The sequence below is a fragment of the Cyanistes caeruleus genome, chromosome 6 (assembly GCF_971803275.1).
Source record: "Cyanistes caeruleus chromosome 6, bCyaCae1.hap1.1, whole genome shotgun sequence".
Taxonomy (NCBI): domain Eukaryota; kingdom Metazoa; phylum Chordata; class Aves; order Passeriformes; family Paridae; genus Cyanistes; species Cyanistes caeruleus.
Window position 1 is genome coordinate 55,877,425 of NC_141706.1, and position 26,467 is coordinate 55,903,891.

The 26,467-nt window shown below is 38.2% G+C and overlaps 1 long non-coding RNA gene across 2 annotated transcripts in view; it reads left to right on the forward strand.

Annotated features, from left to right (window-relative positions):
• Positions 1 to 18,077: 18,077 nt before the first annotated feature.
• Positions 18,078 to 26,467, forward strand: part of LOC147652707 (uncharacterized) — a 46,883-nt gene continuing 38,493 nt past the window's right edge. The window contains exons 1-4 of one of the 2 annotated variants that reach the window (XR_015288258.1): positions 18,078 to 18,120; positions 20,681 to 20,734; positions 20,871 to 21,175; positions 21,315 to 24,037. This is a non-coding gene — a long non-coding RNA (uncharacterized LOC147652707). Of the gene's footprint in view, positions 18,121 to 20,680; positions 20,735 to 20,870; positions 21,176 to 21,314; positions 24,114 to 26,467 lie in introns of those variants that run through there. The other variant, XR_015288257.1, reaches the window with a different exon arrangement.

Sequence of the window (26,467 nt, forward strand, 5' to 3'; positions counted from 1 at the left end):
TTTCAGAAACACCTAAATGTAATTGTGAATAAAGCTTAAGAAAATGGGTCAAGGAATATTTTTATTATTATTTTGTACATACAGTGAAGTATTTTGTTGAATTACAAAACCACATATCTGAAAATCTCACTGAAGTATCAGAGACAAGGCTTAATTCTTTATTGTGGGCCTGCTAATGCTGTTCAGAATTAAGCTAAATTACTGTGTCTTTCAAGACTCATATTTCTGACAAATGTCTAAGACTTCTTGATCTTTACCATGTATTTCACACTGGTTCACAAGATAACTTTTCAAAAAATGAGCTTTTGATTTTGCGCCTTGCTTTTTGTCAACTGGATTCTTGTGAGCTTTGGGTTAGCAACTTTAAGCCTCTGCTTCACAGAGGCTAATTAAATTAAATCAACTGAGTGAAAAGGCAGCCTCTCAGGTCTGCAGTAGAACAGGAGCCAATCCCAGAGGGATGAGGAAGGGTAAGGCAGCAGCATGCAAGCCTTTCCCCTTCCCCCTTCCTCTTTGTGGAAGCTGTCCTAGGCACTGTCCAGGAGGCTGTCAGCTGAAACCGGCGGCTGCCATCAGCTAACACCGGGCACAGGAAAATGAGCCAAAAAGACAACAGAAGGAGAATGGAAGTGCCAATGTCCTCAAAATTCTGGCTCTGAATGGAAATAAAATCTCCTTTATCTACCTCACTAATTTGTTTGATTAAGGGGATGTGACTTAACCCCATACATTGGAGACTGGTGAGAAAGCTGCTGGGAGATGGCTTTTGAAATCATGTGTGCCATTGATTGCAGCTCCCAGCCTGTGGGCAGCAACTACTGTATTATCCCCTGATTAGTAGAATGGCCTCACTATAGGAAAGTCTGTGAAGTTTAGGGTAATTTTTAATCATATGTGACACAAGGTTGCAATCAGCAGACATAATTTGGGGTCATCGTAGTTTTCATGTCAGGTACTGGTGGAAGTTTAGAAAACTCATCTTCACAGGACTATTTTTTCATACTGCAACACGAGCTCACGGGTTAAAGATTTAAGTGTCCAAGCCAGCATTCACAACTGGAACTAGAAATTATTTTCCCATATGTATAAATATGGCAGTAACCTTTCCTCTTTGTATGCCATGTCGTCTTGTGCTAAGTGGCTGAAAACCTGTATGCATTGAGCTCAAAGAAGGAGGTAGGTCTGCAGGGAGAAGTAATGTGTGTTAATAAATTGGTTATTAACATAAAGAGAGAGGGGCATTTCAGAAAACATAACTGCTTTCAAGCACACAAGCTCCTCTTCGAGAGTAAATTTCATGTTCTTACACTCCTTAAACTCAATGGGAGCTTTAGCATGAGCTCATTCATGTCTCACATTTAAATTGCAAATAGAAAGGATATAAGATTCATCCTAAAGGAAATGAAATTCCCTACCATTAAAGAAATGATGGGGTTGTTCTAAATAAAGCCTCGAGTGCTGGAGCATCTTGACCCAAAGTGGGTGTAGAGTTCAGAGAAGGCAAGTCAGAACACTTTTTAGCATTGGTTTACCCACCTGTTAAACGGGTCTAACAGTCAACCTCAGGAAAACAGAGAGGATTAATTAACATATCTGATGTTCTCTGAGATTCAAGAGAAGAGAAAGAATACAGTGCAAAATACTACTCTTATTTTTGTCATTTGGGTGATCCATCATCCCGCAGCTCTGTGGGGACAGGAACTGCTGTCTGATTCAGCAGGCAAACACATGCAAAAGCCACTGAGATTTCCCTTTGTTGTGGGCTGTCAACTGTGTGTTTTTTTGTTGTTTTTTTTTTTTTTTAAATTTAATGATTGGCCTTTATTGGGAGTGAGTTCCGATTCTGAGTGCTTTCATGGGACATCATATGATGAGGTGGTACCAAGGGAAGTGCTGCAAAGTAGGTCAGGTACCACAAATGTAACCAGACAAGTCACTCAGGGGAAGTTCAGCTGTTTCAAGTAAGTCAGAGACTACAGCCTGGAAGACGGTGATTAAAGCTTAGAAGTCTTTACTGAAGCCACAGCATGATAGGCCTGAATCATTCCTGCAGTCAGATAAAGTTGTGCTATTATCAGTTTTCAGCCATCATGCAAAAATTCTGATCCTGCCAACCTTTCTCGCATCAGGGACTATCCCTTGCCTGGCAAGGAGACCCATTTGCCGTGTTCACACATCATAATTGAGGTCTGAGCCTAGAATAAATAAAGACATATGAAAGACACTCAGTGCTGTCTACATTGGATAAACTTTGCCTAGGCATTTGAATTTTTATCCAAATTGAGCTCATTCATTGAACCTTTTGTGGTTCTTACACAGGTAGGACTTAGAGTATAGTCAACCACCTTCTGTAATTAAATAAGTGTTTGTAATTAAATAGCCTCAGTATTTGTTGAATTTGACCTATATTCACTCATTCACAAAGGAAAAATAAATTTGTAAGAGATACTTTGTTGTATATATTTTTAACTAAAACCAAATTTTTAAGAGCTACCTGTTCACATCTGCCTAATTTGACAGTCAGTTATAATAATAAATTCCCAACCAGCCTTTTCAATCTATGTAATCATTGTTGTCCTTTAGCAGCACAATTTCTTAAAAGGGGTAGTGTTTGGTCTTACACTGGTCCGAAAAGGCCTACATTTTATCAATTTCATTACTTTACTGCTGATCTTTTCTAGCTTCAAGATTTTGCTGTGCTTTGTTTTTTATAATGTGTTTTCTTTGCCCTGGAATGGAAAACAGAAAAGAAATCTGGGTTTGTGTGTTTTTCAGTGGTTGGTTGTTTTGGTTTGTTGGTTTTGTTTTTTTTTCCCCCTTAATATACATTTTGATTTAGATATCAAACTGATTTTTGACAAAATTAATTTTAACAGCAGTGCCTTGTCCTGCAGTGCTTTCCCCTGTACATCCTGGGCTGTTACACGATCCTGGGCAGGCAAGCCTTACAAGGATGCTGTTACACAGCTCTTGTTTAGTGTTTAGATCTTTAATATTTAGATCTTTAAAGTGTTTTGTGTCTACTTCTAGCAGGCTTTGTGCCAGTTCCCCAACAATGTAGCTGAATCAGTAACTTGGAGCCAATTCCATGATAGTGGGTCCAGCAGTCTGCTCTGGGTATGTATCTTGTGAGTCCTGCAGCCTGCATGCCTCTTTGCCAAACAATGATATAATCAATAAGCTGCCAACTCTTGGATCAAGGATGTATCCAAGATATTTTAGGCTTATCCAATTACCGAATAATTGTGTTTGCAATAACTAGCTCGTGTTCAGCACATTTGGTTATTAGAAGAAAGTTGATTGCCGCACTCTTTCAGCGCCAGTACAGCCAGAAAAGCTCTACTTTATTATGTCTCCACTAAGATTAGAAAAGTTACCTCTGAGTGTTTTCCTGTTTTTGGCGTCATGTAATGACATGCAGCTTATTCACATTGCTGTCCTCCAGCAGGGTTAGCGTAAAGGCTTTAAAGATATTGGCAGTATGCCTCCAATTTCCTCTTCTCCCCTTTACACAATTACAGAGCTTTAAATGATAGTCCCGAAATTCACAATCAACTCCTGAAGCCACCCAGTGAGACAGCAGGATGTGGAGCTATTCCCAAGCACGGATGAGCACTGAGTGCTGTGCTCCAGGAGTCCCCTCTCCCTGCAGAAAATCAGTATAACCCACCTGGCAGGTAAAGGTTCTTTTTGTTATGCAAACTGATGTTTTTCAAGGCTTTTCACTCTGCAGACAAAGAAATAACCTATTGACACTTCGGAAAGCTGAAACCAAGGAATTCTAGCCATTCTGGAACAGTCCTGCTTCAGTGATTTCTTTGAATACAAGTGTAATAACTGTCCAAAACACGATAAAAAATGTTAATCTATTTTCATGGTCATTCTTTTGGACATTTTGCACTTCCAAGGAGATCCCAGGATGCAACAGCTTTATAGCATGATTTGGTCCCATGTTGATTTTCAGGTCATAAATTCAATAGGACTCCTTTGAGGAATTCTAGCAGAATTTTCTTTAGAAATCATATTTCAAATAGATTGTACCATTCATGCACGTATAAGTAAGCATAAACAGGTTGCAAATTAGGCTGCATGGATCCAGTTTTTAAAGTTTTTGTAACTCTCAATTTTCTTACAATGATTTTGGTCTTGAAATCTGAGGAGGACATCTAAAAAAACCACAGTGAATATGCTGGACCAACAGAAAAAAATATATATTTGCATATTCCAGAGCAGTATACATTCATTGTGAAAGGGTGATGGGAGCAGAAGCAAATATCCATGGATCAACAAGTGAGTTTCAGTCTGTGTCCAGGGGTGTGCTCCTTTATATAGCACTTTACAGGAGCTCCCAGGAAACCAGAGGGTGAACCCTGAGCATATCACAGATGTAAGGGTTCTCAGTGGCACTGGTTCAGAGAAGATACAAATGCCTTTCAGTCAACAGCCAAAGGGAACCACATACCCTCTTTCCTGGAAACAGATAAGGTCCTGGGATAGTAGCAGCTCACTATGCAGAAGCAAATAAAGAAAAGGACTAAAAAAGAAAAAGAAAAAAAAAAAAAAAAAAGGGAAAAAAAGGGACAAACAAAGGCAGTTTAAAACAAGTGGTAACATCACTTTTAATTTCTTTTTTTTTTTGTACTGACAGTTTTAAAAATCTCTTAAAATCCACATAAAAGTACAGTATGTGGGATTCAAATAAACACAAGTGGCCTACTAATGCACTAACGTGTGTGTAATTATTTTAAAATCTGGTTGCACAACAATGAACTCTTCTTTTCATCTTAATCTCATGGAGGAGAAGAGATTTCTGTGGTCTTGGTAAAATGCAATCCACGCCAGGCTTGGACTAGTCTGGCCACCCAGGTTTGCCTTTTCATATATCTGATAGATGTGTTTTGACAAGTTATATTAAGTACAAAGCAGGCCACCAGAGCAGCATGTGGAGTTGATATAGACAGAGACAGAAAGGCAAATAGCAGTATGAACACACTTTTGTAGGCAGTATTTGCCATAACTGAGTATCCCCCCATACATCATATTACCACACTTCACGAAGGAAAATAGTCAGTGTAAGAAACAGGGTTTAAAAACTTTCCAAAGGTAATATTTTATGCAGGATTTACAGTCTTTGTATCTCCCTTATCTGTGTCAGGTTTGTTTTATTTTTTTTTTATTTTTTTTATTTTGAAGATCTGAATTGTTAGCCTTGGTGTACTTTTCATTTTACACTGGTTCAGTTAAGGGGAATGTCAGAGTTTTCATTCCCACTCCATCTTTCACTTTCTATTAATACCAGTGTATGTTTCATTTAGTCACTCCTCTGCAAACTGGTGAAGAAACTTCATAAGGGGGAAAAAAAATGCTGGCACATACACACCTGAATTGATTGCCCTTTTCTTTCACAACCATCTTGAGTACATCACCGTCATCCTCCAGAGCGCTCCTAAACAAGTTTTGGCAAAGGCAAAAACAAACACTATTTTACAACATCTTTGGATGCACTTCCAAAATGCAAAACTAATTAATCAGTAGTCTCTGAGAGACTCAGCTAAATGTGGCTGCCTCTTTGACACTGATCTCAGCTTTGATGTGAATATAGAAAGCATGTGAGCAAACCCCCTAAAAGAGGTAATGGGTTTCAATTATTTATTTGTTTGGAAGACGGGGGAGTAGAAGGTTAGCAATAAGCACACAGCTAATCCTGCTTAGGCCCTCCTAACCGCGAGGGTGTTTAACTCCCTGCTTCCTTACGCTGTGTCTGCACAGGATGCAGTGGGATGCCTTTCTTGGGCTGTCATTTTGCCAAGTTCCTTACAAAGCAGGATATACTTAAAGGACATGTATACTGTCAAGCCTCACATAAAGACTGTTATTTTTAATTATTCATTAGCAACACTAGAGAGCTGCTAGCTCAACATATAGGCCTTTCCCCTTGCTTCGTTTAACTGTCATTGGTTTTCAAGTCAAGAGTGTGTATTCTAAGCGTTAGCTAGTCATTAGCATCATATTCTCCAGACACAATATAATCATCCTAATAATTGATTGTAGTGAAGGTAGTCACTTGTATCCCATACAATTCTCAGCCATGAACTTTGTCCTCTGCAGTTTATTATGCACAGAGAAACATCTTGATGTTATAATCTATCTTCCTCACAAATTTACATCAAAGGGCAACAAGCTACATAGTGCTCCTTCAAAACATACCACTTGTATTATGCTGTAAAAGCACCTGCTTTTTCTGAAAAGCATGCTATTAGCAAATGTGAAATTAAAAAAAAAAAAATGCGTTAAGTGAAAGCCTTCACAGAGATTATGAATGTATGGAGACAGAAAGTACACACAGGATTTTTCTTTGGAAATAAAACCTATTAAAATAAAGTAGAGTGACTTTTGTGTCACAAAAAGCGGGCTATATTGATACTAGACTGATTAAGAGAAACTGTCTGTAGAAGTAAGAGTAATCTACAATACTTATGTGATAAATACCTTGGGGAAAATGCTTGCTTTCCTTGTTGACTGGATCAATTTAAAATCATTTCATGTTCTTAAATCATTTATAAGTTCTACTGTTTTTCTCTCCCCCTACACAGACCTGTCTAATGCAATATATAGATAGTAAAACTTGGAAGTTTCAGGATGTCTATTTATAAAAGTTATAAAAATCTGATTTGCCATACAAATTCTCTGAGCCTAAATTTAGTCTTCAAAAGGTGCAAATGAGGAGGGACAAAAACTCACTGAAATATTTATAAAGATGAGTAGAAAAAAATAATCTGTGGTAAACAGTAGCTAATGGTAACCCCATTTTCATCCTCTCCTGCCTCCAGCTCAAAACCAATATGATAATTGACCTCTGGAAGATAAATCTTCTGTATTTACTTGACTGATTAGATTCACATACAGAACTCTTATTACAACAGTGATTAGGCACTTATTTATATACAAGGAATAAGTATCTTAAAAATCTGGGAAGCTTACTCATCTGTACTATATCAATATATTTTTCACCATCTTTAAGTAAGAAAAGGGATTTCTGGGGTGTTGGATTGGAAAGATCACAAAGAAGAGAACTATCTTCTTGGAAATTTATCCACCTCTTATCACAAGATGTAAACACTATGAAAACCTTCAGAAACCAATCAGGTCACATGATATCTACAAGCAGAATGGAGAGGATTTAATAAGTCACCGTTGCCAGTTCAGTATAATTCTGAAACCAGGATCTCAATGTGATGGACACTGAAGTATGAAAGATGGCATAGTCACAGTTGAGCCAGCATAAACAACTTCCTTATAAAAGAGGGGACAATCAGGAAACTTGGTAATGTTCTCTCTGACAGAATGGAAGGAAATTTGAAATACTGATATGATCAAAAATATTCATTCACTACATGTCTCAAATTATATCCTTAACTGGTTACTCAAAGATCACTCCAGCTTTTGCACATGCACAAAGCCTTAACAAGTTTATAAACTGTATAATTTCAGAGTTAATCACCAAAAGCTCTTAACACAGAAAGTATTGCTTTCTCCTAAGGACACCCAGCAGTAGCAGTTATTTTTTTAAGTTGTCATTCAAACCAGATGCCATTCAAACAAACCTATTCCTAACTTTTTAAAATCTCTCTTTCCAATAGTAATGACTAGGTATTTTTTATTTTGTTCTTGTAGAAGGTTAAATGCTTCTAATAGTTGTTGCACACAACAACAAAGTTTTAAAAGAGAAGTGGGAAAGCTAGGGAGCACAATGAATTGTAACATTCTTTTTTACTGTAGTTTTTGTCATTGAAGGTGAATATGTCTTCTTACTAATAAAATATATACAAAAAATAGTATGAAATAAATTGCATTTTGCTGATAAAGTAACTCTGTGCCTACTATGGCATTACTTGGTAGTATGGATCTTAAAACACTAGGGTTAGTATTCTCTCTGAGGCATTCTAAATTATTTTGTATTTTTCTCCTCTTAGTAAACTTTTGAAAATGTGATCAACTGACATTGTGCAAGAGCTTGGTCTCCATCTCTATTTCATTAGCTCTTACTCAGATAGATGAAATCTTTGGCAGTTCTTTAGCCCTTGGTCACTGAAGACACCTGTAAGACAGTAAATTTTCTAGATCTGGCAATAGAAATAACTTCTATATCTTCTTCTATATCTTCCTTAAGAGTCTCCTCTCTCCTGTGGGAGTTTCATATTAGAAAGTACATTTCCAAATTCTGTTTCAAGGAGCTGTTTCAATTCTTTTCATTGAACATCTTGTCAGCTTTTCCAACTCACCAATTCATGTTTCTCATGCAAACCTAGAAAATGCATGCAGCACACCATACATTCCCCTATGTGACCATGGTTGGCTTTGTTAACTGGTAAGTAGGTTATTATTTACATCTGATGAATGATTAAGCACTCTGTTACAAAGTAAGGAAATTTGGCCTGTGTGGTCCAGCTGCTAGCTGAATTCAATTGCTCCTACTTGAGCTTGGTAGGTAGAATATTCAGTAATTTTAAACATAAAAATCTTTGCTCAGGCAGGAAATGTAAATAGTTTCTTATTCCTTAAAAGAAGAAAAGGTCAAGTTTTACTAAATTGCCCATATCACATTTCTCAATATTATAAATTTTATCAAAAGCTTAAATTTTAGTTATAATAGGAATATTCATTTATCCACAATAAATATATTTAGTAAGTGACTGTCTAGCATAATAATCTTCTTGCTTTTTACTTTTGTCACAGTGTATAGTGTTTCACAGTGTGAACAGCAATAATGGTCATGTGTTCATAAGAGTAGATTCATTTTGGCAAGTCTTGTTAGTTGACAGGTATGTAATACACTTGCCTTGCGGCTTTGAGACCAGGTTTCAAATACAGCCTTCACTGAAGTGACTGAAAATCATTCAGATCTCATAACTGTATCAAGTGACAAGTAACGTGAATTCAGTCAGCATGTGTATGGGACCTGATGTACGCTAGCCAGTCAAAAGTGCTTCCCTTTATTCAGTGCACTGCTATCTCTGACCATCAGAAGACACTTAAGGCAAGGGATTAAGGCCAGCAACACATATCTATCTTTCTAAATATATTCATATCTTTCCAACAAGACATTTATGTGCCCAGCAGCTGTTTCTGTAGCTTTTGTACTCAGTGTCCACTAAAGGAACTCAAGTCCCTCACATATACAATAAGGGCACTGTACTAATTGTCAACATTAGCTGCCAAAAGCAGCAATTCTATCAAGCTGATGTCGAGTCAGACATGGACTTGTCCTGATTGGGTTACTTTTTAACGCTGCTGGACACCTCTCACTGTAATGTTTTCACTGCTCACCAAAGAGTGCCAAACGTTGGCATCTCATTCATGCTTGTCATTGCCATGATATCACACATTAACCTCTGAGAGGAAATAAGATTTCACCTTATTATATCACATACAAGGAACATGTCAGTCATGTGAACTCATGGTCAGAAAAGGAAAAGGGAGTTTATGTCCAACAGCCAGTGATCCTGCAGGTTTTAGGTAAGATACTTAATTCCTCTTTTTGTCTCATCTTTATCCACTACAAAATAAAATTATTAACAACAATATATGTGCTAGATACTTTGAGATACACAGCTGGTTTACAATGTTTTTACCCATGGGCACAATGTACAGCATGTGCAAGTATGTCTATTTTATTATAAGCATCTCAAAACCCATTTTATTCCCCTAAATGTTTTCTTTTAAGGAAAGAAGCATCAGATGGAGTGCCTTCCAACTCAGAAGAGAATTCATTGTGTTTTCATTTCGTGGCATGGTGAGTAGAATGGATAAAGCATATTGCTCCTAGTTGTAACATGGTGATACCAACAGTGGTAGGGGATACTGAAATGCCTAGAGGGAGAGCTCTCATTACACCAGCAAAGAAGAAGGAAGCCATAGGAAAGGAAGAAGGTGGAATTTCACTGTTCTCAGACTTTTACGCTCCTCTCCTTCACTGCCTTACTTTAAAGCTTCCTTACTCAGATGATATATTCCTTTCTTAATTCAGGTCTGACCTTTGAGGTTTTCAAGCCTTTCTGAGTCCTGCCACATCTGTTTCCTTTCTATTTATTACACATATTCTTTCTTCTTTCTTTTTTTTTTTTCCCCACCCTTGCATCAGTTTTCATATTTACAGACTGAATCCTTCAAGATGTTTTCTTCCCTTCCTCCACCCCAACTCTTTATGAGCTCTCCGCATACCAAGGAAGCAGGAGGTTAGGTCATTACTACTCTGCCCCACGGCTTTCCACTTTAATATAGTATCTCAGTGTTCTCTGTGCTGTTTGAAGCTCCTCCCAATCAATTGTCATATGCTGATGTCAGTTACACACTGCAAGGAGCCACAACATTTGAGGGGGTGCTATTTTTATTCCCCATTACCTCTCAGTCTGTCTCCTCCACAGTCAAAATCACAATCCCAACTCTTCCTTGACATGTTCCTCAGTGAAAAAACTAAATAATCTGTAAAATATATCACCTAGTGTGATTACACTTCAAGATTACTGAATTGTTGGTGGCGGTATCATTGACATTACTGTTAGTAACTTGACTACCATATCCTTTGGACTAAATCAAGATAAACCAGATTTTCCTCAGAGAAAATTATACAGAAGGGAAAAGCATGGCTTTCAAGTAAAAATACACTGTAGCACAGTCACCCCCTTTTCCATGCTGTGTCATTCAAGCCATAATTTTGGGAAATTGTAGGATGTCTATTCCTCATACTGATAGAAGTAAGCACATGAGAATTGTGTGTGTGTTCATTGCTACCTGTAAAAAGTCTGTTTTAAATGACTTCTAATAGTCCCATGTCCTTTTCTTTTTTCTCTAAAATCACTGCAGTGATCATTACAGAAAAATCCTTTTCTTCCAAAAGTCAGTAATGTTAATGAATGCCTCAATGTAGTCTTGAACTTCACCAGCATGAGTCAGGAGAGCTCACTGAAACCCAGTGACATTATTTACAGCAGCTGAAGATTTGGGGGTTTGGGTCAGCGTAATGATCTTGTTTCATCGAGCTAATTACTATGGAAACAAACACAATAAATATGAATAACATCCACAGCAGTATGAATAGGAATGCACCATAGTTTTTAATGCTGAATTATTACTGATTAGGCAGGTAGAAAATATTAGATATTCATGCATCTCAGGTAACCTGCATAGAAGTTTAGGTCCACATCAAAACTGTGAAAAGCATGAATTTCTAATTTGTATTATTTATAGCATGCAGAACTGAATTCATACTGCTGGTCTCATCTCCCTTGAAGCTTCTTTATCAGGATTGCTCTGTGTAGCAGCTTACCCATAAAAGATCCTTTACTTACAAGTTTGAGAACTTCATAACTCAAAAAGTACATGGCAGAGAAATTAATGTCTTGTGAGATATCTTCAAAATTTCAATATACATTCAAATGTTAAAACAAATATCCTGTGACTTCTCATGGCATCTGCATTAGTAAATAAATATTTGAGAAAAGGCTTTGATTCTGATGGTGAGTGGAATCCAGGAAAATGTGCAAAGAAAATGTAACTTGGGACATTTTCTTTGTTCTTTATCTTTTGCAGATTTTATGCCTCTGACATTATAAATCAATAATAGAGTAATTGTACAGATCAAGCATAGATTTATACATGAAAGTTTCCCAAAGATTTAATGTCCATTTTTTTCACCAAAAGTACATTTCAATAACAGGCCACTTAAAAAAAAAATCAGCTACCACTTAAATCAAGAATCAATTAGAAACATTAATAAAAAAAGGCCTGTTAACTTCCATTAGACCCTAAATGAGCTTTTTAATCTCCATTAATCATGCAGTTGTTAATCATTGTTTTTATCAAGATTGTAAAAAACAGGGATTTTAATTCCTTTCAAATAAATTAAAAATCAACTTTGTTTAAAAACTACAAGCAAAACTTGCCTACCACATGAGGAAGTGACTGGAATTCATATGTTCAGTCACTTGTTCATAGACTGAGTTAAACACTAGTGGAAAACAGAATAAGCTAATTGGTAACTAGTGTAACAGCTTCATCTATGATTAAGACTCAAACCACAAAGATATTTAAAAGGCCTTGAGTCAAGACTGGGGCCTAAGGAATGTAGAAAATAACCCTACGGTTTTGTCAAAATATTTTTATTTTTCATAAGGGAAAGCTAAAGCATTGGGAGTGTATATGGTTCCTTCCTGATTATGTCCTACTGTTTCCTTCTAGAAATAATCATAGAATCAGAGGATCATAGGAGGGTTTGGCTTGGAAGGGACCTTAAAGATCATCAAACCTTAACGGCCCTGTAAACTTGTCAGATACAACCTGCACTAGCTGTCATACAATGGCCACTGCCACAGACCTCACAAGTGGGGAGAAGGCTGCTGGATTTTTAGGCAGGTTGAGAAACCACCCCAAAACCTTCCTTTTCTGGGAATGATGTCACCTATTCTAATCCTATTTTCTTTTTTATGTGTCATTATTTATGTTTGGCATTATTTGCATTACAAAAAATAAATAGAAAGCTCTGATGGGTACAGTAGGCAAGGAATTAAATCCTTTTTAACATTTCCTGCATTCATTTTCTGTGTCTCTGAGAGAAGATCTGTATCATCCACTGTGACACAGGCAGGCTGAGAAGTAGGTAGGTGGGAATGAAAATACCCTGTGGGATTCTGGGGTTTGGGCAGTACAAAGGGACATAATACTTGTCTCTGTTAAAATTTTATGCAGAAAATCATTCAAATTTCTGCTTAATGTCCAATCTTTTACAATACTCACCTAAGCCTGGCATTTAAGGCTACCCCAACCCCAGTTAACACCAGCAGCAGTTCAGAACATAATAACTATTTAGTGAAAATTTCCACTTTAAAAAGCAGAGGTGAACCTTTCCTCTGTGTGAAATGTTCATACACTCATGGAAACATCAGGCATTTTCTTCTTGCTTGGCTTACAAATATTCTCCCTCTTACACACAAAAGAACGGGTACACTGCACAATGGCATCAGAGGGAGCCTGGGGGCAGCAGTGCCATGCGCTCAAGAATTACCTTGGGGCTCTTCAAGACAGGCCACTGGAGGCGGAGGTGACACAATGAATTCAGAGAAAGTGGAGGAGTGCTGGCTGAATAGATTCTTATGCATTCTCTGTATTTAGTAATACCCACATATTGGCATTGACATGAGTTTCAGAGGCAGAAGGGTTGAGATGCAACATGGCATTCATAACGAAGACTGATAGAAGCAAAATAGGAACAATACTAAATGGGACATCATTAAATAATTTTATGAGATAAAGTTAAATTTACTTAGCAGAAAAAAAAAAAAAAGTTCTCCTAAGAAATGTATTTCAAAGACTGACATTTCATTGCTTGGCACATTCCTGCAATGACTGAGAACTGAACAAAGACATTGCAGTCTAAGAAGATCAGGGAGCAGAATATTACACTTCACTTTTTAATGCGTGAGTGAGTTTAGTGTGGGCTGAAGGTAGGAGCTGATAAAGCAAGGATGTGCCATGCAACCTTCAGTCAAACACACTCTGTTTCGTAACTGCCAGAGGCCTTCTCAGGTGCTCCTGGTCTCTCTGGCAAAGAACATGGCTATGTGCAGGAGGGACCAGGTTATTTCTCCTGGGTGCTTACTCTGGCCAGAACAGAGATCTCCACCTATGAAATGAAAGCTCCTAACAGCAATAACCTGATCCATCTAGACTATATTGTATTTTTAGATTTTATGAGCTCATGAAAGACTTTCAGGATTAATCTTCTAGCCATAGTTAAGACTTGAGGGCAAAGGGGGAGGATGTGCTAAATACAGCAAAACAAAGACAGATTCAGTCTCCTAGAGGGAGTACAAAATCATGAAAATCCCTGCAAAGACTCCACATTCTCCATAGGGTGTGCAACACAGTAGGTCTTGGAGCGCAGACATGTTGCTAGAAGTATTGCTACACAAGTGCTAAGCCACTCAGTGACTAACTCCAAACCTAGGCCTGATTTTCCACACAACATTAATTCAAATGCAGCTGATTTGAACTACAGGAATTTCCTTATGTTTCCTCCAATTTCTTACTACTTGAAACTCAGTCACCACCTAGCACCTGAAGCCCATTCTGATCAACTCCCTCCTTCCTTTCTGGTCCTTTCCTGTTAGGCCCTTTGTTTATGTTTCCCAGGGGCAGGCATTTGGTTTTCCAGCCATCCTTGTTCACACTGAGTTTTGAACAGCAGCTGTATCTCAAGGTGGAGAGTGTATCTATGGATATGGTGTTCTCAAATATTTTTCAAGGCTTTGCTAAGGTAACAGTTGTCCTTACTTAAGGTATGTTGTGCCTTAGTATTTAGTAAGGCCTTCTTCACCTATTCCATTTTAATGCAGATGTTTCACCCTTCAGTATCCTGAAGGCTGGGAGAAACACCTATCACCACTTCTTTTTAATACATCTTGTTGGTGTTATCTACCACACCCTGGTACATTGTGATGTTTTGTTGTGATTGCTTGGCTCCTGCAAGCTGGGTGTTACCAAGCATATTCCACATTCCCTGTCCTACCTGAGTTATAGAGATTTAAATGGTAATTTAATGAGTTCTGCATGAAACAGGGGTTGCCTGGCACCTGGGCAATCTTTTACCACCAAGGTGGTAGGATCTCTCTTCCCTTTGTCTTTCATTAGTCTAATTAGAATATTTATGCTACTGTCCAGTCGCAGGGTGACCTATTTAGTCTGCTACTGAGGACAAGGGAGTGTTCAGTGGTTTGCTAACTATTCAGTAATATTCAGGAGATGCCATCCTATCTCACAGAAACATTGCCAGTTTGGAAGAGGAAACTGGTCTAATTTGGTGTCGGTTTTCTGTGCTCCTCTCTTCCACTCTTAGCCTGCTCTCAGCTGCAGCTATTTGTACTTGTGCTTAGTGGATGGGGGGAAAATGCAGTTTGGGATGGTATGAATTCACAGCAACTTTCTGCTCAGCTACACAAATGTTGCAAGCAAGGAGGCAAAAGTAAATAAAGCCTTGCCTCTTTCTTGTGAAAGACCCTGGGAAACTAAAACCAAGGGAGCCATACAGAGAGAGCTATTGGCCCTAGGAAAGGCTCATATTGAGTTTTTCAGCTCTGTCTTCAGACATCTTTTGAAAGCAATATCTGAAAATGAGGTAGTTCATTAAAAATATCAGAAAATCAGAGTTATGGTGCTGTAGAAACAAAATGGGTGTCTTTACTGCAAACCTCTGCTCTTGATGCAAAAGTGCGAAAAAATTGCTACACATATAGGTCCAAATGAAATGTTTTCTTTTTACACTTGCATTTTATTTTGTACCTTACACAGCTCAGTCTTCTACAATTAATCTGAAATACACCTTTGAATTTCCCTGTAAGTTATTGCCTTTCAATGTGAGGTATTTGCACTGCCTGCAGTATGTATCCAGCTTGGGTGAAATTCCTTTTGGAGTTATCCTTATTGTCCAAATAGACAACTACACTCAAAACCTGCATGCCTAATATAAAACTCAATTATTCCCAGGTTTCTGCTAGCCTGGTTTTATGTTACCAGAGGTAATGAAATAATGCAGCCCAGCTGGCTGGCTTTGGTGGTGAAGGTCTTGCACTCGAAAACTATCAACTTTTTGGTCTTGTGAGAACCAAACAGCAGTTCCCAGAAATTTACCTGCCATGGACACTTCTTGGAATGTTAGATTATTTATTTGTTCAGTGAAGAAGGAAATTTTTTAAAATTAAATAGTGAATTGATTTTTATTTTACATTTTCTCAAATCAAAGTAATTATTTCTTTTATTATTTGAAACAAAATTTAAAATATAAAAATATATTCTTCCCTGTGCCTTCTCTCTTCTCTCTGCCTGTCTTATGGAGGAGAAAAAAAAGACAGACAAAAATAGTATCCAAAAATGGAGACTTAATTGAAAAGTCACTTTAGGAAAGAATCTTTATCCGTTTGCAAAAGACAGTTTTTGATAATCTGCAAAGGGAACTATGGTGACCACTTATTTTTATCCTGTGAAATAAAAGACAACTCTTTTATCTCCAGTTCCAGCACTGTACTGTGCCCAAACTGTTTATCCCACTAACAGATTCAGCAATTCACCATGAGTTATGGCTAAGGGGTTTTTTTCTTTCTCATTCATCAATTATTTCCTATTTTCCTGCCAAAATAAAAGAGCCAAATGCATTCTAAAACAAAAACGTCAAATGTTCTTGCTTAGAGACTGACCTTTGACAAGCAATGAGTTTGTTCTGGGTTTTTTTGAGAGGCAAAATTAGAGAGAAGTGGTTACTTGACTAGGGCTGGTGTAAATGTCTGGTGAAGTCAAACAGCAGCATTCTGGCACACTATACTGATCCGAGCCTCTTGTCTCCTCCAAACAAAAATACATACAGTGGAAACCAATACTAATATTCAAAAGCAAGAATTGACTTTCTGTGCTCAAGGTACTGAAATTATGAGAAAAACACTTCCAGGCACCTTCCTCACCTTTCATACCTGCCCCTCTAAAACACCCTCTGCAGTACAGTTGAGTGCTTTGAATGGCAGAAGTACAATGTCTTATAAAGTTATAATCAGGCTAGATCTCACTAATCTGGGTTATACCTCAACTGTGAAGGCTCTTTTGAGTAAAATCATTTCTTTATTAATGAGATTCAGCCCAATCTCGCTGATAAAAATTACTTTAAAAGATGTCCCTTTGCTGCTATTCAAATGAATGGGAGAAAACGGTGGGTGTTTTAAGAGCTGTCTTCCTGTCATATCAGGATGGATCTCATTAGTGAAGGGAATGATTTTACCAGGAAAAAGCTTCTACAATGAGAAAACATAGCCTACCACAGATGAGCAAAATTCAAGTCTAAAAAAAAAAAACCCTTAAAATCATCTCACTGCTCGCACTCAGTAACAGGAGAAAGGACATTTCTCTCTCTTTCTTTCTCTCTCTTTCTCTGAAAAAAAAAAAAAAAAGAAAGTATTTTTTTTTTTAAGTTGAACTGGACAGGATCTCATTAGTATAGGAACTATTTTACTTAAAAGAACTACCAGAATTATTCTACTGTTCAACCTGGATTAATCAAATCAAACATGATTGTGGGGGAAAAGAAGAAACTGATTTAAGAAATAGACATGGAGGGATTAGAATCCACAGATATTTTTAAAGAAGCTTTCATACATTTCCCCAAGTAAACTTTTAAACCAGTGCTTGGAATGTCAGATGTGACCAACCACAAGTGACTGACTAAAAGGCAAATACAAACAGTGTTAGGCAACACAGATTTTACAATAGCCTGATTATTCTTCTCTTTGGATGATTAGCAGGAAAGGCTACAAGAGCTATATCATTTTAGCCATTCTTGATTCCTCTTGCTATCAAAAGAAAGTTTCAACTGGGTCCTGAACTGCAGCAAATGTGTGAGTCTGTGCTTTTTTCTTCTCACCCTTTACTGGATTATGAGATTCAGCTAAAATCTTGCAATGGGTTCTCTCAATTGCCATTGATCTGAATGTAAAAGCCAGTGTTGATAAAAAAAAAAAGATCCCATGGTGAAGGAGTGGACATGATTATCTTAATCTCTAAAGCACTTCCAGAAAAGAGGAAAGGCAGGGAGGCTGTACTGCAGATGTGCACTTCAGAGTACTATCTGGACAGGAGCAGGAATTTGGAGAAAATATCACACCCAACTCAGAAAATTACCCAAGCCTGGCTATACCCATTTGAACAGAAACTAAGCATAAGAGACTGTGTGTCTTTCACAGACTGTGATTGGCACTGCAGTATTAGACAGACAACAACAGTGACTGCAAAATCACATCCATAGACTCGTACAGCGTCTCTGGTTTCCTACTACAGGGCTTTTCTAATATTTTGATGCCTTTATTCTTCTCTCATAGCACTCCTCCATGAAGCAATATAGCCAGCTGCAGATACTTATCCAAGCTGCAAACACAAACCTAGACAGCTTTTGATTTAAATAGCCCTAAATTAATTTGAATCACTCTAAGATTACACACACCTGTGCCCATGGATGCCTTTTTCTCTGTTCTGGCCCTAGAACTTTTGCAGAGATTTTTTCAATGACTCAGTGCAGCAGCAGCTCCACAGGTATGGAAAGATCAGCATGTAAGTCTGTGTTCACCAGAACCCAGCTTGTGAGATGTTTTAAGATTGATTTTCTTATTATCACCACATAACAAATATTAATGTAATAAACACTCATGTTTGGGGTTTTTTTTCAGTGTGCTAAAAATAATTTCTGATCAGCAGATTACTGAACATACTTGGAATTTTGTACAAACTAATTGCAATGAAAAAAAAAGAAAGTGGAAAAACTAGATTTTGTGTGAGGCATGTTTTAATTTATTTTTTTTCCTTTCAAAGACTGTCAGATTCTTTGACATATCTACAGGCTGGAATTTTAGTACACCTTATTATATACCCTGCTTATAGATTTGCAGTTGCAAATTAACTCAGTAACATACTTTACAATAGTTAAATTTAAAGTTATTTTTATCTCTTTCACATAAACGCACACATTCAAGCACACAAAAACACACCAGCTCATACATATGTGAAATTCTATAGTGATGTTTTAATTTAGCCCACCTCGAGGTGGGCTGGACCTCTATCATTCACATTTTTATATATTCTGAACATGTTAAAACAAATCTGTCCATGTCAAAAAAGTGAATGCCGTGGACGTTATCTTTCCAGATGAGAAAGCTGCTCTGAGGTCTGATTGCAGCTATCTGAAATGAAAACACTGTAGGTGTATCCCACATTAAATGTTCAGCTTGAAGCTAGCAGTTAAGCATGTCACATTATTACATGCATAATAATATGATGAGCTGAAATGACAGAATGCCAGCTTCCCACCAAAAATTAAAGCAACAAACGCTGATTTCTTCTAAGGATTCCAACTATAACTTTGCACAGTGGCTTTGGGAAATGAAAGCATGTGCTGCACAGGCAAAAGGATATACCAGTGGAAATATATGAGAACCCAGCTGGCTGGAGAATAAACCTGCTTCTCTGGTGTTCTCAAGTGCTACCAAGCCAAGCAAACTCTTTGAAATACCACATCATGGTTACGGAACACACCAAGTTTCAAATGGTGCAGCAATTATAAAGTGTAAGTAAGAATGGCAAAGTCTGCTTAAAATTATTAATTTCAGCTCCTTTCACTGAAATAAAATTTAATGTACTCTTGATTTGGTCTTGATACTTGCTAAAGAACAACCAGGTATGTTTAATGCATTAGAAGATGACCTTTTGGGCAATCTTAGCACCCACCCCTCCCATGGAATTTTGGATCTGTTAAACACTCACATGTAAGACCTCACAGGGTTTCTCAAGTTTTAAAAAGATGCAATTTAATTAGGTTAATATTTTATTTATGTTACAACTTCCCCCTAGTCATGTCTAACAGAGGTTCTGCTTACAATCTTACCAAATACCAAAGAACAAATCAACAGAACCTAAATATACTTTTTAAAAAGATGTTATTTGGATAAAATTTACATTTGAAAGTCTAAATTTGCATTTCTCTCTATCTCCCCAAATATCAGCTTATTAAAAATAAAAGTTTCTAAGAGATCTTTTGGAAGCAAAACTTTTCTTTTATTTTTAGAATGAATTAAACACTTTTGCTGGTGCATATTTTATATAATCTTGCTGCAATACATCCTAATTTTATCATAGAACTGCAATTTTTTTTTCTTCTTGAAGTAGAAATGGGACATTGTTTGTAAACAAGCAATCCCACAAAAGAAATACATTCTTACTAAAAGCTGAAAACAACCAAATCTCATAAAAAAGATTAGTCATCAATCAGAGGTCTTTCTACATCACATACATGAGTGTTAATTGGAGCAAAAAATCACTCCAAAAATCCTCATAAATCTACTCTAGTACACAGCTGTAGTACTTTGTGCTGATTCTCAAGAGTGAATCTCAGGTGATCCAGTCTGATTCCATCCTGTGGCAACTGCATGTCATACTTTCAGGAAAGGATTTGCTGAAAGAATATTCCAAGGCAATTGAAATCTGAGTAAAAGAGGTCAGTAAAATGTTTTTTGTATTCCTAAAAAACTAACATATATTGGCCTCTTTCATGTTGTCTATGTATCCATCATTTGTGCAAGTAGTAAGGTAGATATTGTTATAAAATAATATAAATTATGATAATTTTGACACTTCAATGCAAAAATAGTGTTTCCTTTTACTTACAGCAAACAAAGAAAAAGACATTTGATATCTTGTGGTTTTGCAACAACTAAAATACACAGTAACCAAAATTCAAAAAGACCAAGTGGACAGCCCACATGCTTCTTCTTTGCACTCAGAACAGCGCTCTTTGCCATGCCAAACTTCTTTGCTCTCTGTTGTGGGCCCCTAGGTGACCAGGATCCCATTTTCATCTCACACATCCCTGATTTACAGCACTGAAAAATGGATATGTCTGGTTTCTGGCAAACTACAGGGAAGCAAGTTCCAACCTCAAGCATTTCCTTGGAAAACACTATGCCAAAGATCAGTCTGTCAGCAGAAGCACTGCACTATTTTTTTCACTTGCACAGAAGTGTTGTCATGTAGCAGAATCCTGCACTTTTCAGAAAGTTATGTGCTAGAGTGCTGACCCTGGCTGTATTTATATTCCTGTTAGGTCATTCACAGATGTTGCCCCAGCCTGGGCACTGTTTGTAAACCCACAGCAGAGGTAAGCACGGTGCAAAGTGGCACCCTGAGGGAAGGCTTCCAAGCACAATACCAGATTTTTAGTCCTGGCAATGTTCCTTTACTGCTCCTCCCTGTGATGCTGCTGTATCCAACTCTTTCTCCTTTTCTGTTCAAAGGACAATCATGGACAGTCAGAGTCTCCGTGGAAGCTTCTCTGACAAGAGCTTTCTGGAACATTTAATGCCCTAGAACAAGACTTGCTTTCCTTCTCCAAGTGGATGAATTGCTGTGAACATTTTGGTTGTCTCCAGCCATGCCAGACAGGATACGTCAGTGCACATTTTGTCCAGAATATACTTGAAAGTAACACAAACACCAGTGCAAAACTTCCAGCATTCCATCCTGCCCTCTTGTACACTAAGGGACACTCCTGTACAGTACTCCAGAGAGACTGCCAAGAGAAAAAAGGCTTAATTGTTCGGTAAGACAGTTTCAGATCTGCTGCCAGAGGCACTATAATGAGACAAATGGGCACAGCTATTTTATCCTCTCTGGCTCATTTTTAAATTTGTGGATTCTCAGATGGGTTGCTAATTTCTGCTCTGGTTTTCAACTTCTAGGAGCTCTCTAGATGCAGCATCAAACACACCTCTTTGCAATAGACTCATTTGTAATGTAACCAGAGCAAGGGGAACTGCAGTCATGTTCACACATAACAGAAATGCCTGCACCTGTTCTAAATCCAAGCGAAAAAAATAGCTTGGTAGACAAGAAGCTACACATGACCCAGCAGCGTGTTTGCAGCCCAGAAATCCAACTGTATCCTGGTCTGCATCCCAAGCAGTGTGGCCAGCAGGACAAGGGAAGTGATTCTGTCCTGCTTTGCTCTGGTGACACCACGCTTGCAGCTCTGTGTCCTCAGCATAGGAGGGACGTGGAGCTGTGTCGCAAGTCCAGAGATCAGACAAATCCAGAGCTTAGAGGGATAGAGCACCACTCCTGTGAGGGAAAAAGCTGGGAAAGTTGGGGTTGCTCATCCTGGAGAAGAGTAGGCTCTGGAAAAACCTTACAGCACTTTCCAGCTTATGAGAGACCTGGACATGGACTTTTCATGATAGAGTGTAGTGATAGGACAAGGGGGTGATGGCTTTAACTAAAAGAGAGTAGCCTCAGACTAGGTGTAAGGAAGAAATTATTTACCATGAAGATGGTGAGGCAATGGGACCGGTTTTTCAGAAAAGTTGTGAATGCCCCACTCCTGGGAGTGTCCAAGGCCATCTAGATGGGACTTTGAGCAATCTGGTCTGGTGGAAGTTGTTGGAATAAGATGATATTTAAGATCCCTTCCAACCAAAACTGTTCTTTGATTCTATTAACCTGACTGAGGTTGCTATGCAAATCAAAAATTCCTGCCTGTGCTCAAGCAAGGCTTTCAAATCAGGACCACTTCTCATTTCAACCTTTCTGTATTTTAAGATATAATTTATACTTTGTCTTTATGCATCAGTCTCAGTCTGAGAATTCTTCCCAGACTGTTCTAGGCATCTTCTTGAACTTCTGCAGGTGTTTTGCAAACCATGCTGATCTGCAGGGCTAAAGAAAGGGAAAATTCAAGCACTTATGTCCTGTCTATGTAAATAAGCCAGGACATACACTTTACCTTCCTTCTCCCATACCTAATAATTTGTAATGCCTGGATCTTCCACTGAATGTCTTATGCTTTCCATATGGTTGATATTATGCACAAATAAGTTTAGTACTTAAAAAATAAACTGTCACATAGAAAAGATGAAATTGTGAAAGCAAAGGAAACAAACAAACTCAGAGCTATACTCAGAGCTGATACTGTCTGGTCTCAAACATAGTGATAAAAAGGCAACTTACTTTTCCCTTCCTCAGGATATGAGAAATGTTGCTTCCAATTAAGTGTGCAGCATACATAGCAACACAAATTATGGTGGTGACCAGGTGATTCCTGCCCTCACTCAATCCAACATAAATCTGATTTTTGTCCTGGAAGGGCCTGCTGTAACTCTGTGCTAGAAAGAAGCTAAGAATAGTGTTTGAACCACTGCCATAAGAAGAAGCAGAGAACCAAACAGAACATTATTAAGATGTCAGTGTTCATTCTGTTCTCAATAGCTATGCACAACACCCCTGCTCCTTCACAAAAAGGAGCTGGAAGGTCACTGTCATTTCTGGTCTTGAAGACATGTGTCACTCATTTCCAGGCTCTTCTGATATTTGACAGTATGGACCTGCCTGGAGCACAGCAAGAATAAAGGATGACACAGCTCACTGAGCAAAATTTCATTAACAATTTTCCTCCTACTCAAATAAGAGTTCACCCCTGACCCTAAAATGTAGAGTTTGCTACAGAAGAGGCACTTGTGAGGGCTTCAGTTAATGCAACCCAGCCTTTGAAAAAGCCAGGTCTCTGTCTTGGAGGAATGCTTGAATTTATAACAATCTTTGATAAAATACTACATAATATGTAAGAGAAGAAATTGGCTGCTTCAGCAGAGTAGGTCATGTTTTTCATTGTCTGGTTTGATCTGAGTTTACTGCACCAAATGAAGCTAAAGGCATGGGTATTCAGTGAAAACCATTGCATGTCTATCAGCTATATTTGTGTGTTCACATTCATGTCATAAATAGTTCACTCAAAATTTGCAGATTGGATGCTGTGTTTCATTTTGGTAAAACAGGAAACACCATTAGCAGTTTAATTATTAGCTTGTCCAGGATATTCTGTGTTGCACTAAAAACTGATACTTTTACTGTAAGACGACCTCTTCAAATGCTACAGTTGGTACCTGGCTTGGCAGGACACAGATTCTTCTTCATGACAAACAATGTTGCTTGGATCAAGCTGCTTCTAGATGCATCAAAATTGTTTGTATTTTAAGAACTATAAGTGACTGTCTATATAGCCTAATACATGATGTGTTATGATAACACATGACATGATAATTGATTTTTCATATTCTTACTAAAGACACAGCATGAAGTTTTGGTTGGGTGAAATCATGATACATGTCCAAACCCATAAATATTTGATTGAAAAAAGTCTCACAACTTTAATATTTCTACATCTGGGGAAATTTGGGGTTTGAACTTTGTGGATTAAACCAGCCTCTAATATTAAAGGTCACTTATTGCAAAGGTATTTTATTCCACCTGCCCAGACACAAACTAAGATGATTATAAAACATTGGTGTGGCAAAGAATGTTGTACAAGCAGATGCTGCTCTTATGTACAGCAAAACATCTCCAGAAGACAAAGTCCTGTCACAATAGCTTTAGAGTTTCCACTCTGCAAAAAAAAAATAAATTCATTTTTGTGATGGTCTAACTGGTTCTGTAAAAGCATTTCATAGAATCCCAGAATATCCTGAGTTGGAAGGGACTCACCAAAATCTAACTCCTGGCCCTGCACAGAACGATCCTCAGGAGTCCCACCATGTATCTGCACTGTTCAAAGGCTTCTTGAACTCTGGCAGGCTTGGTGCTGTGAGCACTGCCCAGCCACCTTCTCTGGGAGAAGAACCTTTTTCTAACATCCAACTTCAACTTCCCCTGACACAACTCCAAGCCATTCCATAGGGTCCTGCCACTGATCGCCACAGAGAAGAGATCGGTTCCTGCTCTTCCCCTCACCAGAAGCTGTAACTGCAATAAGGTCTCAGTCTTCTGCAGGTTGAACAGACCGAGTGATCTCATCCACTCCTCATACAACTTCCCCTCAAGGCCCTTCACCATCTTCGCTGCCCTCCTTTGGACATTCTCTAATAGCTTTGCATCCTTCTTATACTGTAGCACCCAGAACTGCCCCCAGCACTCGAGGTGAGGCTGCCCCAGCCCAGAGCAGAGCAGAACAATCCCTTCCCTTGCCCATCTGGCAATGCTGTGCCTGATGCCCCCAGGACACAGTTGGCCATCCTGGCTGCCAGGGCACTGCTGACTCATATTCAACTTTCTATCAACAAGGAACCCCAGCTCCCTTCCACAGCACTGGTCTCCAGCCTCTTGCCCAGTCAGTACCCGCTGCAGTACCCAGCATTTGGCTGTGACAAACTGCATACAACTGGCGATTGCCCAGCCCTCTGATCTTTGTCTCTCTGCACAGCCTCCCTGTCTTTGATGGAGAAAACAGCTCCCCTCAATTTTGTATCATCTGCAAAATCAGTACACCTTTGTGTTCTGCACCCAGGTCATTAATGAAGATGTTGAAGTGCACAGGGCTGACGATGGAGCCGAGAAACCCCACTGGGCTGATGTCACCCCATTCACTGTAACCCTTTGTGCCTGACCTGTGGGCCAGTCACAGATGAGCCATCACACATCTCATGATGTTTATCCAGCTGTATGCCAGACATTTTGCCCAGAAGTATCTTGTAAGAGACAGCATTGTAAGTATTACTGAAATCTAAAAAAATTATATCCACTGGCTTCTTTTGACCAGACAGGTGGGTTACCTTGTCATAAAAGGAAATTAGGTTTGACAAGCAGGACTTTCCTCAGGAAGCTGTGCTGGCTTTGAGCAATGACTGTGTTGTCCTTCAGATGTTTTTCAATAACCCACAGGTATTCCTTATGGCAGGAAGGGTAATATCAACCATTTATTGAGAGAAAAAGTAAAAGAAAGCTTAGTATTACTTTAATATTTGGTTTAAATTTAAAATACAGTCTAAAGACAGTTGTGGTGTGGGAGTGCAGTCATTTTAAGCAAGTACTGTCTTATGTTGCTCTTGATTGTGATGTTCTTAGTAACTGAGAGGAGAGAGTGGTGACTGATAAATAATCAATATCTGCAAGACCATATAAATAAAGCAGAATATTAAGATGAAAGAACTCAAAAATCAAAAGAGATTTTGATATAATTCCCATGGAATTAGATATATCCTTTGTTGACAGACCTTTTTTTGAAAATCTATCATCATCTTTCTAACCAATACTTACAGTTATTAAGAACTGCTTGAGCAGCAAGCGATTGAAAGAATCTGACACAAGGTTCAGTTTCTCTTATTGTTATTTCTAAATATTAGAGATAGAGATATTAATTTAATTTTAAATTTCTATTCTTTAAGTAAAGACTATATTAATGTAGACTGTGCATAGGAGTCGTAAAGTATGAGATAAGGCTGTATGGGGGAGATCTGTTCAATGTGGGCGACCTGTCTCCCAAATTCAGTTCTTATACTTCATCTTTTAATTTATTCAGAACGCCTTTGCAATTCACACCCTCTGATCTTCTCTTGTATAAATCACACTGGCCCTCCTTATTCCTTTGGTAACATCATACTGGTACCTACCACGAGGTGCCCAGAGATGAGACAATAGTGAATCTTCACATTTTATCACCTCAATGCACTGCACAAGATTTGCACTTGGGATTAAAACTTAGCCCAATAAGCGCAAAAGCCAACAGCTTCAGGGCTTATACTTCTCTTGCCCTAGTAAATAGGGTTTAGGAAAGCTTTGAACTTCACAGAGACAGATAAAGAATGTAAAGGAACACATTATGAAAAACAGATCTCTAAAAAGTTACAAAAAAAGGTATAAATACAGTTTCACCAAGTCTCTTTTTCCTTAAACAATATTTATAGAGAATATAGAATTCTTCATTTTCCCTCCATTTTTAGCTAAAATGGCTACAGTGTTAAAAATAGAGGGGCACCTCTATAGTTTCTTTAATCTAGCCTAAAAAATTAGATCTGAGCTGTGAATGTGGATAAAAATCTCAATCATTTCCATGGAGACTGTGGCTGTG